Genomic DNA, 9,823 nt, shown 5'->3' with positions numbered 1-9,823 from the left:
AGTAGCAGAAAGTGTATAGACATCACAGCAGCTAAGCGTCAAATCTCATAACAACATAGTATATATAAATATGAGGGTATTGCTATGAGAAAGAAAAAACAATCCAACACCATACGTGTATTTTAAGAAATATTCATTGATGCTAATAGCATTTTAAGTCATTCGCATTTTGGCATGTTTTTTTAACCTAGCTACTAGCGCTAAAAATACAGTGGTAGGTGATAGTTACACCCAAAATAGTATTAATAAATCTTGCACAAATAAGCAGCCCTACTTTGAAGAGCAAAGAGAAACCTCACCTCTCTTAGAATAAAGTCAAATGGGAACAAAGACAAGAGTTGGCGCTAGTGTGCAATGATTATAAGTAATAATACTAAAAGTAATAATACTACTACTAATAATAATAATAAATAAGTCCTCATTTGCATTTTGTCTTTTTTTTAAACTAGAATATATATATATATAAATAACAAAAAAGATTTACAGTTATGCAATGCACATATTTTCAAAATAACATACATCATGCATCAATATGTATGTGACTATATATGTGTATGTGCAAATATATGACCATGTTTGGGCCATAGCATTATTTGCAATTAAAATTTTATTAGCTGAATGTTGCAGTTGCAAGTACATCACGATGAGAATATTAATTTAACAGTGAGACGGGTTAGCATCGAAGTTATGAGTCATGATTAAAGTTAGGGTCTAGGATGGGTTCACCTATTTGGCATATAGAGTATCTGTATCCTCCCTTTACAGAAATTTTATTTTTATTAAAAAAATTTTTATACAAAATGCAGTATAATGTGTGTGCCAACACCTAAAGCTAAACATCTAGTGAATCTGCCTCTTTTTGGCTCCGCCCTCTTGTTGCTCCGCCCTCACCCATGGGTGGTATTTTTTTTAGAAAAAGGTGGCAACCCTACTTACCTAACATTTCCCTAATCTAACTCTGCATTAACATCTTTTTTCAATCTTGCAGTCCTCACTGCAAAGACAACCTCTTCAAAGACAACTCTGAAAGCAATTTCTTTTTAAGTGACTTTGTGACCCATCCTGTGCCATTTGCAGTTTTTAGAAACTAAATGAATTATTTGATGTACACAGCCACAGATCTATTGAATAATAATAAGTATACCTGTGTATATCATCTAATAATATTTCAAATACCTTGACACTAAGTTCCCACGGGAATAGGGCCCTCAATTCCTCTTGTATGTGTTTGTAAAAATTTGTCTTGTCTCTTACAAGTTCGATACCATTGTTTGGTTTAAATTAATTGTACCCAAGTTCGATACCATTGTTTTATTTAAATGATTTGTACCAATGTACAGCGCTGCGGAATATGTTGGCACTTCATAAATATAGTATAATAATAATAATAATAATAATTGCTTGCTCAGCTGAAAAGTGTCCCTTGAAATGTTTTCTCAAATGTTGGCAACTATGATAGAGGATTGTGTCTGGAAATGTGCATATAAAGACACTATATTTTATACCATGTGTTATATAAACAACTAGTTATACAGAGAGTAAACAAGGGTGGATATCTTTGTTATATTTTCTATTAAATATATATGTAAAATAGCATTAGCATTAATGGAGCTGTACTCCTTTTTGCTGTCAGTAATGCACACAAATCAGTACTTTCACCCCTACTGCTGTTAGTAATACACACAGATATGTAATGTCACCCCTCCTGCTGCTATAAATACACACAGATCAGTAATGTCACCCCTCCTGCTGCTATAAATACACACAGATCAGTAATGTTACCCCTCCTGCTGCTATAAATACACACAGATAAGTAATATTACCCCTCCTGCTGCTATAAATACACACAGATCAGTAATGTTACCCCTCCTGCTGCTATAAATACACACAGATAAGTAATATTACCCCTCCTGCTGTTAGTAATACACACAGGTAAGTAATGTTACCCTTCATGCTGTCAGTAATACACACAGATATGTAATGTCACCCCTCCTGCTGCTATAAATACACACAGATAAGTAATGTTACCCCTCCTGCTGTTATAAATACACACAGATAAGTAATATTGCCCCTCCTGCTGTTATAAATACACACAGATAAGTAATGTTACCCATCCTGCTGTTAGAAATACACACAGATAAGTAATATTACCCCTCCTGCTGTTAGTAATACACACAGGTAAGTAATGTTACCCTTCATGCTGTCAGTAATACACACAGATAAGTAATGTTACCCCTCCTGCTGTCAGCAATACACACAGATCAGTAATGTTACCCCTCCTACTGTCAGTGATACACACAGATCAGTACTTTCACCCCTCCTGCTGTTATAAATACACACAGATAAGTAATGTTACCCCTCTTGCTGTTAGAAATACACACAGATAAGTAATATTACCCCTCCTGCTGTCAGTGATACACACAGATCAGTACTTTCACCCTTCTTGCTGTCGGTAATACACACAGATAAATAATGTCACCCCTCCTGCTGTCAGTAATACACACAGATAAGTAATGTTACACCTCCTACTGTCAGTAATACGCACAGATCAGTAATGTTACCCTTCCTGCTCTCAGTAATACACACAGATAAGTAATGTTACCCCTCCTGCTGTCAGTAATACACAGAGATCAGTAATGTTACCCCTCCTGCTGTCAGTAATACAAATAGATTAGTACTTTCAACCCTCCTGCTGCCAGTAATACACACAGATAAGTAATGTCACCCCTCCTTTTGTCAGAAATACACACAGATAAGTAATGTCACCCCTCCTGTTGTCAGTAATACACACAGGTAAGCAATGTTACCCCTCCTGCTATCAGTAATGCACACAGATAAGTATGTCACCCCTCCTGCGGTCAGTAATACACACAGATCAGTAATGTCACCTCTACTGCTGTTAGTAATACACACAGATAAGTAAGGTCACCCCTTCTGCTGTCAGTAATACACACACAGATAAGTTATGTCACCCCTACTGCTGTCAGTAATACACACATATCAGTAGTTATGTCACCCCACTGCTGTCAGTAATACACACATATCAGTAATGTTACCCCTCCTGCTATCAGCAATACACACAAATCAGTACTTTCACCCATACTGCTGTCAGTAATACACACAGATAAGTAATGTCATCCCTACTGCTGTCAGTAATACACACAGATAAGTAATGTCACCCCTCCTGCTGTCAGTAATACAAACATATCAGTATTTTCACCCCTCCTGATGTCAGGAATACACACAGATAAGTAATGACACCCCTCATGCTGTCAGTAATACACACATATAAGTAACGTTACCCTTTCTGCTGTCAGTAATACACACAGGTAAGTAATGTCGCCTCTCCTGCTGTCAGTAATACACACAGATAAGTAATGTTACCCCTCCTGCTGTGAGTAATACAAACAGATCAGTACTTTCACCCCTACTGCTGTCAGGAATACACACAGATAAGTAATGTCACCCCCCCCCCCCGCTGTCAGTAATACACACAGATAAGTAATGTCACTACTCCTGCTGTCAGTAATACACACAGATCAGTAATGTTACCCCTCCTGCTTTCAGTAATACACACAGATCACCAATATTACCCCTCCTGCTATCAGTAATTCACCCAGATAAGTAATGTTACCCCTCCTGCTGTCAGTAATACACACAGATAAGTAATGTCAACCCTCCTGCTGTCAGTAACACACACAGATCAGTAATGTTACCCCTCCTGCTGTCAGTAATACACACAGATAAGTAATGTCACCCCTCCTGCTATCAGTAATACACACAAATCAGTATTTTCACCCCTACTGCTTTCAGTAATACACACAGATCAGTAATGTTACCCCTCCTGCTGTCAGTAATACACAAAGATAAGTAATGTCACCCCTCCTGCTGTCAGTAATACACACAGATCAGTACTTTCACCCCTCCTGCTGTCAGTAATACACACAGATAAGTAAGGTCACCCCTTCTACTGTCAGTAATACACACACAGATAAGTTATGTCACCCCTCCTGCTGCCAGTAATACACACAAATCAATACTTTCACCCCTCCTGCTGTCAGTAATACACACAGATAAGTAATTTTGCCCCTCCTGCTGTCAGTTATACACACAGATAAATAATGTCACTCCTCCTGCTGTCAGTTATACACACACAGATAAGTTATGTCACCTATCCTGCTGCCAGTAATACACACAAATCAGTACTTTCACCCCTTTTGCTGTCAGTAATGCACATAGATCAGTAATGTTACCCCTCCTGCTGTCAGTAATACACACAGATCATTAATATTACCCCTCCTGCTATCAGTAATGCACCCAGATAAGTAATGTTACCCCTCCTGCTGTCAGTAATACACACAGGTAGGTAATGTTACCCCTCATGCTGTCAGTAATACACACAGATAAGTAATTTTACCCGTCTTGCTGTCAGTAATACACACAGATCAGTAATGTCACCTCTCCTGCTGTCAGCAATACAGACAGATCAGTAATGTCACCCCTCCTGCTGTCAGTAATACACACAGATCAGTACTTTCACCCCTCCTGCTGTCAGTAATACACACAGATAAGTAATGTCACCCCTCCTGCTATCAGTAATACACACAAATCAGTGCTTTCACCCCTACTGCTGTCAGTAATGCACACAGATCAGTAATGTTACCCCTCCTGCTGTCAGTAATACACACAGATAAGTAATGTCACCTCTCCTGCTGTCAGTAATACACACAGATAAGTGAGGTCACCCCTTCTGCTGTCAGTAATATACACACAGATAAGTTATGTCACCTATCCTGCTGCCAGTAATACACGCAAATCAGTACTTTCACCCCTTTTGCTGTCAGTAATGCACACAGATAAGTAATGTTACCCCTCCTGCTGTCAGTAATACAAACAGATCAGTACTTTCACTTCTCCTGCTTTCAGGAATACACACAGATAAGTAATGTCACCCCTCCTGCTGTCAGTAATACACACAGATCAGTACTTTCACCCTCCTGATGTCAGTAATACACACAGATAAGTGAGGTCATCCCTTCTGCTGTCAGTAATACACACACAGATAAGTTATGTCACCTATCCTGCTGCCAGTAATACACACAAATCAGTACTTTCACCCCTTTTGCTGTCAGTAATGCACACAGATAAGTAATGTTACCCCTCCTGCTGTCAGTAATACAAACAGATCAGTACTTTCACCCCTCCTGCTGTAAGGAATACACACAGATAAGTAATGTCACCCCTCATGCTGTCAGTAATACACGCAAAAAAGTAAAGTTACCCCTCCTGCTGTCAGTAATACACACAGATAAGTAATGTTACCCCTCCTGCTATCAGTAATGCACACAGATAAGTAATGTTACCCCTCCTGCTGTCACTAATACACACAGATAAGTAATGTCACCCCTCCTGCTGTCAGTAAAACACACAGATCAGTAATGTCACCCTCCTGCTGTCAGTAATACACACAAATCAGTAATTTCACCCCTCCTGCTGTCAGTAATGCACACAGATCAGTGCTTTTACCCCTCCTGCTGTCAGTAATACACACAGATAAGTACTGTTACCCTCCTGCTGCCAGTAATACATACAAATCAGTAATGTCACCCCTTCTGCTATCAGTAATACACACAGATAAGCAATGTCACCCCTCCTGCTGTCAGTAATACACACAGATCAGTACTTTCACCCCTCCTGCTGTCAGTAATACACACAGATCAGTATTGTCACCGCTCCTGCAGTCAGTAATGCACATGGATCAGTAATGTCACCCTCCTGCTGTCAGTAATACACACAAATCAGTAATTTTAACCCTCCTGTTTCAGTAATGCACACAGACTAGTGCTTTCACCCCTCCTGCTGTCAGTAATACACACAAATCAGTAATTTCACCCCTTCTGCTGTTAGTAATGCACACAAATCAGTAATGTCACTCCTCCTGCTGTCAGTAATACACACATAGATAAGTTATGTCACCTATCCTGCTGCCAGTAATACACACAAATCAGTACTTTCACCCCTTTTGCTGTCAGTAATGCACACAGATCAGTAATGTTACCCCTCCTGCTGTCAGTAATACACACAGATCACTAATATTACCCCTCCTGCTATCAGTAATGCACCCAGATAAGTAATGTTACCCCTCCTGCTGTCATTAATACACACAGGTAGGTAATGTTACCCCTCATGCTGTCAGTAATACACACAGATAAGTAATGTTACCCGTCTTGCTGTCAGTAATACACACAGATCAGTAATGTCACCTCTCCTGCTGTCAGCAATACACACAGATCAGTAATGTCACCCCTCCTGCTGTCAGTAATACACACAGATCAGTACTTTCACCCCTCCTACTGTCAGTAATACACACAGATAAGTAATGTCACCCCTCCTGCTATCAGTAATACACACAAACCAGTACTTTCACCCCTACTGCTGTCAGTAATACACACAGATCAGTAATGTTACCCCTCCTGCTGTCAGTAATACACACAGATAAGTAATGTCACCTCTCCTGCTGTCAGTAATACACACAGATAAGTACTGTTACCCTCCTGCTGCCAGTAATACATACAAATCAGTAATGTCACCCCTTCTGCTATCAGTAATACACACAGATAAGCAATGTCACCCCTCCTGCTGTCAGTAATACACACATATCAGTACTTTCACCCCTCCTGCTGTCAGTAATACACACAGATCAGTATTGTCACCGCTCCTGCTGTCAGTAATGTACACGGATCAGTAATGTCACCCTCCTGCTGTCAGTAATACACACAAATCAGTAATTTTAACCCTCCTGTTTCAGTAATGCACACAAACTAGTGCTTTCACCCCTCCTGCTGTCAGTAATACACACAAATCAGTCATTTTAACCCTCCTGTTTCAGTAATGCACACAGATCAGTACTTTCACCCCTCCTGCTGTCAGTAATAAACACAAATCAGTAATTTTAACCCTCCTGTTTCAGTAATGCACACAGACTAATGCTTTCACCCCTCCTGCTGTCAGCAATACACACAGATCAGTAATGTCACCCCTCCTGCTGTCAGTAATACACACAGATCAGTACTTTCACCCCTCCTGCTGTCAGTAATACACACAAATCAGTACTTTCACCCCTACTGCTATCAATAATACACACAAATCAGTACTTTCACCCCTACTGCTGTCAGTAATACACACAGATCAGTAATGTTACCCCTCCTGCTGTCAGTAATACACACAGATAAGTAATGTCACCTCTCCTGCTGTCAGTAATACACACAGATAAGTGAGGTCACCCCTTCTGCTGTCAGTAATACACACACAGATACGTTATGTCACCTATCCTGCTGCCAGTAATACACACAAATCAGTACTTTCACCCCTTTTGCTGTCAGTAATGCACACAGATAAGTAATGTCACCCCTCCTGCTGTCAGTAATACAAACAGATCAGTACTTTCACCCCTCCTGCTGTCAGGAATACACACAGATAAGTAATGTCACCCCTCCTGCTGTCAGTAATACACACAGATCAGTACTTTCACCCTCCCGATGTCAGTAATACACACAGATAAGTGAGGTCACCCCTTCTGCTGTCAGTAATCCACACACAGATAAGTTATGTCACCTATCCTGCTGCCAGTAATACACACAAATCAGTACTTTCACCCCTTTTGCTGTCAGTAATGCACACAGATAAGCAAGGTTACCCCTCCTGCTGTCAGTAATACAAACAGATCAGTACTTTCACCCCTCCTGCTTTCAGGAATACACACAGATAAGTAATGTCACCCCTCATGCTGTCAGTAATACACGCAAAAAAGTAATGTTACCCCTCCTGCTGTCAGTAATACACACAGATAAGTAATGTTACCCCTCCTGCTATCAGTAATGCACACAGATAAGTAATGTTACCCCTCCTGCTGTCACTAATACACACAGATAAGTAATGTCACCCCTCCTGCTGTCAGTAAAACACACAGATCAGTAATGTCACCCTCCTGCTGTCAGTAATACACACAAATCAGTAATTTCACCCCTCCTGCTGTCAGTAATGCACACAGATCAGTGCTTTTACCCCTCCTGCTGTCAGTAATACACACAGATAAGTACTGTTACCCTCCTGCTGCCAGTAATACATACAAATCAGTAATGTCACCCCTTCTGCTATCAGTAATACACACAGATAAGCAATGTCACCCCTCCTGCTGTCAGTAATACACACATATCAGTACTTTCACCCCTCCTGCTGTCAGTAATACACACAGATCAGTATTGTCACCGCTCCTGCTGTCAGTAATGCACACGGATCAGTAATGTCACCCTCCTGCTGTCAGTAATACACACAAATCAGTAATTTTAACCCTCCTGTTTCAGTAATGCATACAAACTAGTGCTTTCACCCCTCCTGCTGTCAGTAATACACACAAATCAGTAATTTTAACCCTCCTGTTTCAGTAATGCATACAAACTAGTGCTTTCACCCCTCCTGCTGTCAGTAATACACACAAATCAGTAATTTTAACCCTCCTGTTTCAGTAATGCACACAGATCAGTACTTTCACCCCTTCTGCTGTCAGTAATAAACACAAATCAGTAATTTTAACCCTCCTGTTTCAGTAATGCACACAGACTAGTGCTTTCACCCCTCCTGCTGTCAGTAATACACACAAATCAGTAATTTCACCCCTTCTGCTGTCAGTAATGCACACAAATCAGTAATGTCACCCTCCTGCTGTCAGTAATACACACAAATCAGTAATTTTACCCCTCCTGCTGTCAGTAATGCACACAGACTAGTGCTTTCGCCCCTCCTGCTGTCAGTAATACACACAAATTAGCAATTTCACCCCTTCTGCTGTCAGTATGCACACAGATCAGTAATGTCACCTTCCTGCTGTCAGTAATTCACACAGATCAGTACTTTCACCCCTCCTGCTGTCAGTAATGCACACAGATCAGTACTTTCACACCTCCTTTTGTCAGTAATACACACAAATAAGTAATGTCACCCTCCTGCTGTCAGTAATACTCACAGATCAGTACTTTCACCCCTCAACCTGTCAGTAATGCACACAGATTAGTAATGTCACCCCTCTTGCTGTCAGTAATACAATACCACCCCTCCTTCTGTGAGTAATACACACAGATCAGTATTGTCCCCCCTCTTGCTGTCAGTAAAGCACACAGATCTGTAATTTCACCCCTCTTGCTATCAGTAATGCACACAGATCAGTATTTTCACCCCTCCTGCTGTCAGTAATGCACACAGATCAGTAATGTCACCTCTCGTGCTGTCAGTAATGCACACAAATCAGTAATACTACCCCTCTTCCTGCCAGTAATGCACACAAATCAGTAATACTATCCCTCTTGTTGCCAGTAATGCACACAAATCAGTAATACCACCCCTCTTGCTGTCAGTAATGCACACAGATCAGTAATACTACCCCTTTTGCTGCCAGTAATGCACACAAATCAGTAATACTAACCCTCATGCTGCCAGTAATGCACACAAATCAGTAATACCACCCCTCTTGCTGTCAGTAATGCACACAGATCAGTAATACCACCCTCTTGCTGCCAGTAATGCACACAAATCAGTAATACCATCCCTCTTGCTGTCAGTAATGCACACAGATCAGTAATACCACCCCTCTTGCTGCCAGTAATGCACACAAATAAGTAATACTACCCCTCTTGCTGCCAGTAATGCACACAAATCAGTAATACTAACCCTCTTACTGCCAGTAATGCACACAAATCAGTAATACCACCCCTCTTGCTGTCAGTAATGCACACAGATCAGTAATACCACCCCTCTTGCTGCCAGTAAT

This window comes from Bombina bombina, chromosome 3 (assembly GCF_027579735.1).
Source record: "Bombina bombina isolate aBomBom1 chromosome 3, aBomBom1.pri, whole genome shotgun sequence".
Taxonomy (NCBI): domain Eukaryota; kingdom Metazoa; phylum Chordata; class Amphibia; order Anura; family Bombinatoridae; genus Bombina; species Bombina bombina.
Note: the sequence above shows the minus strand (reverse complement) of the source record.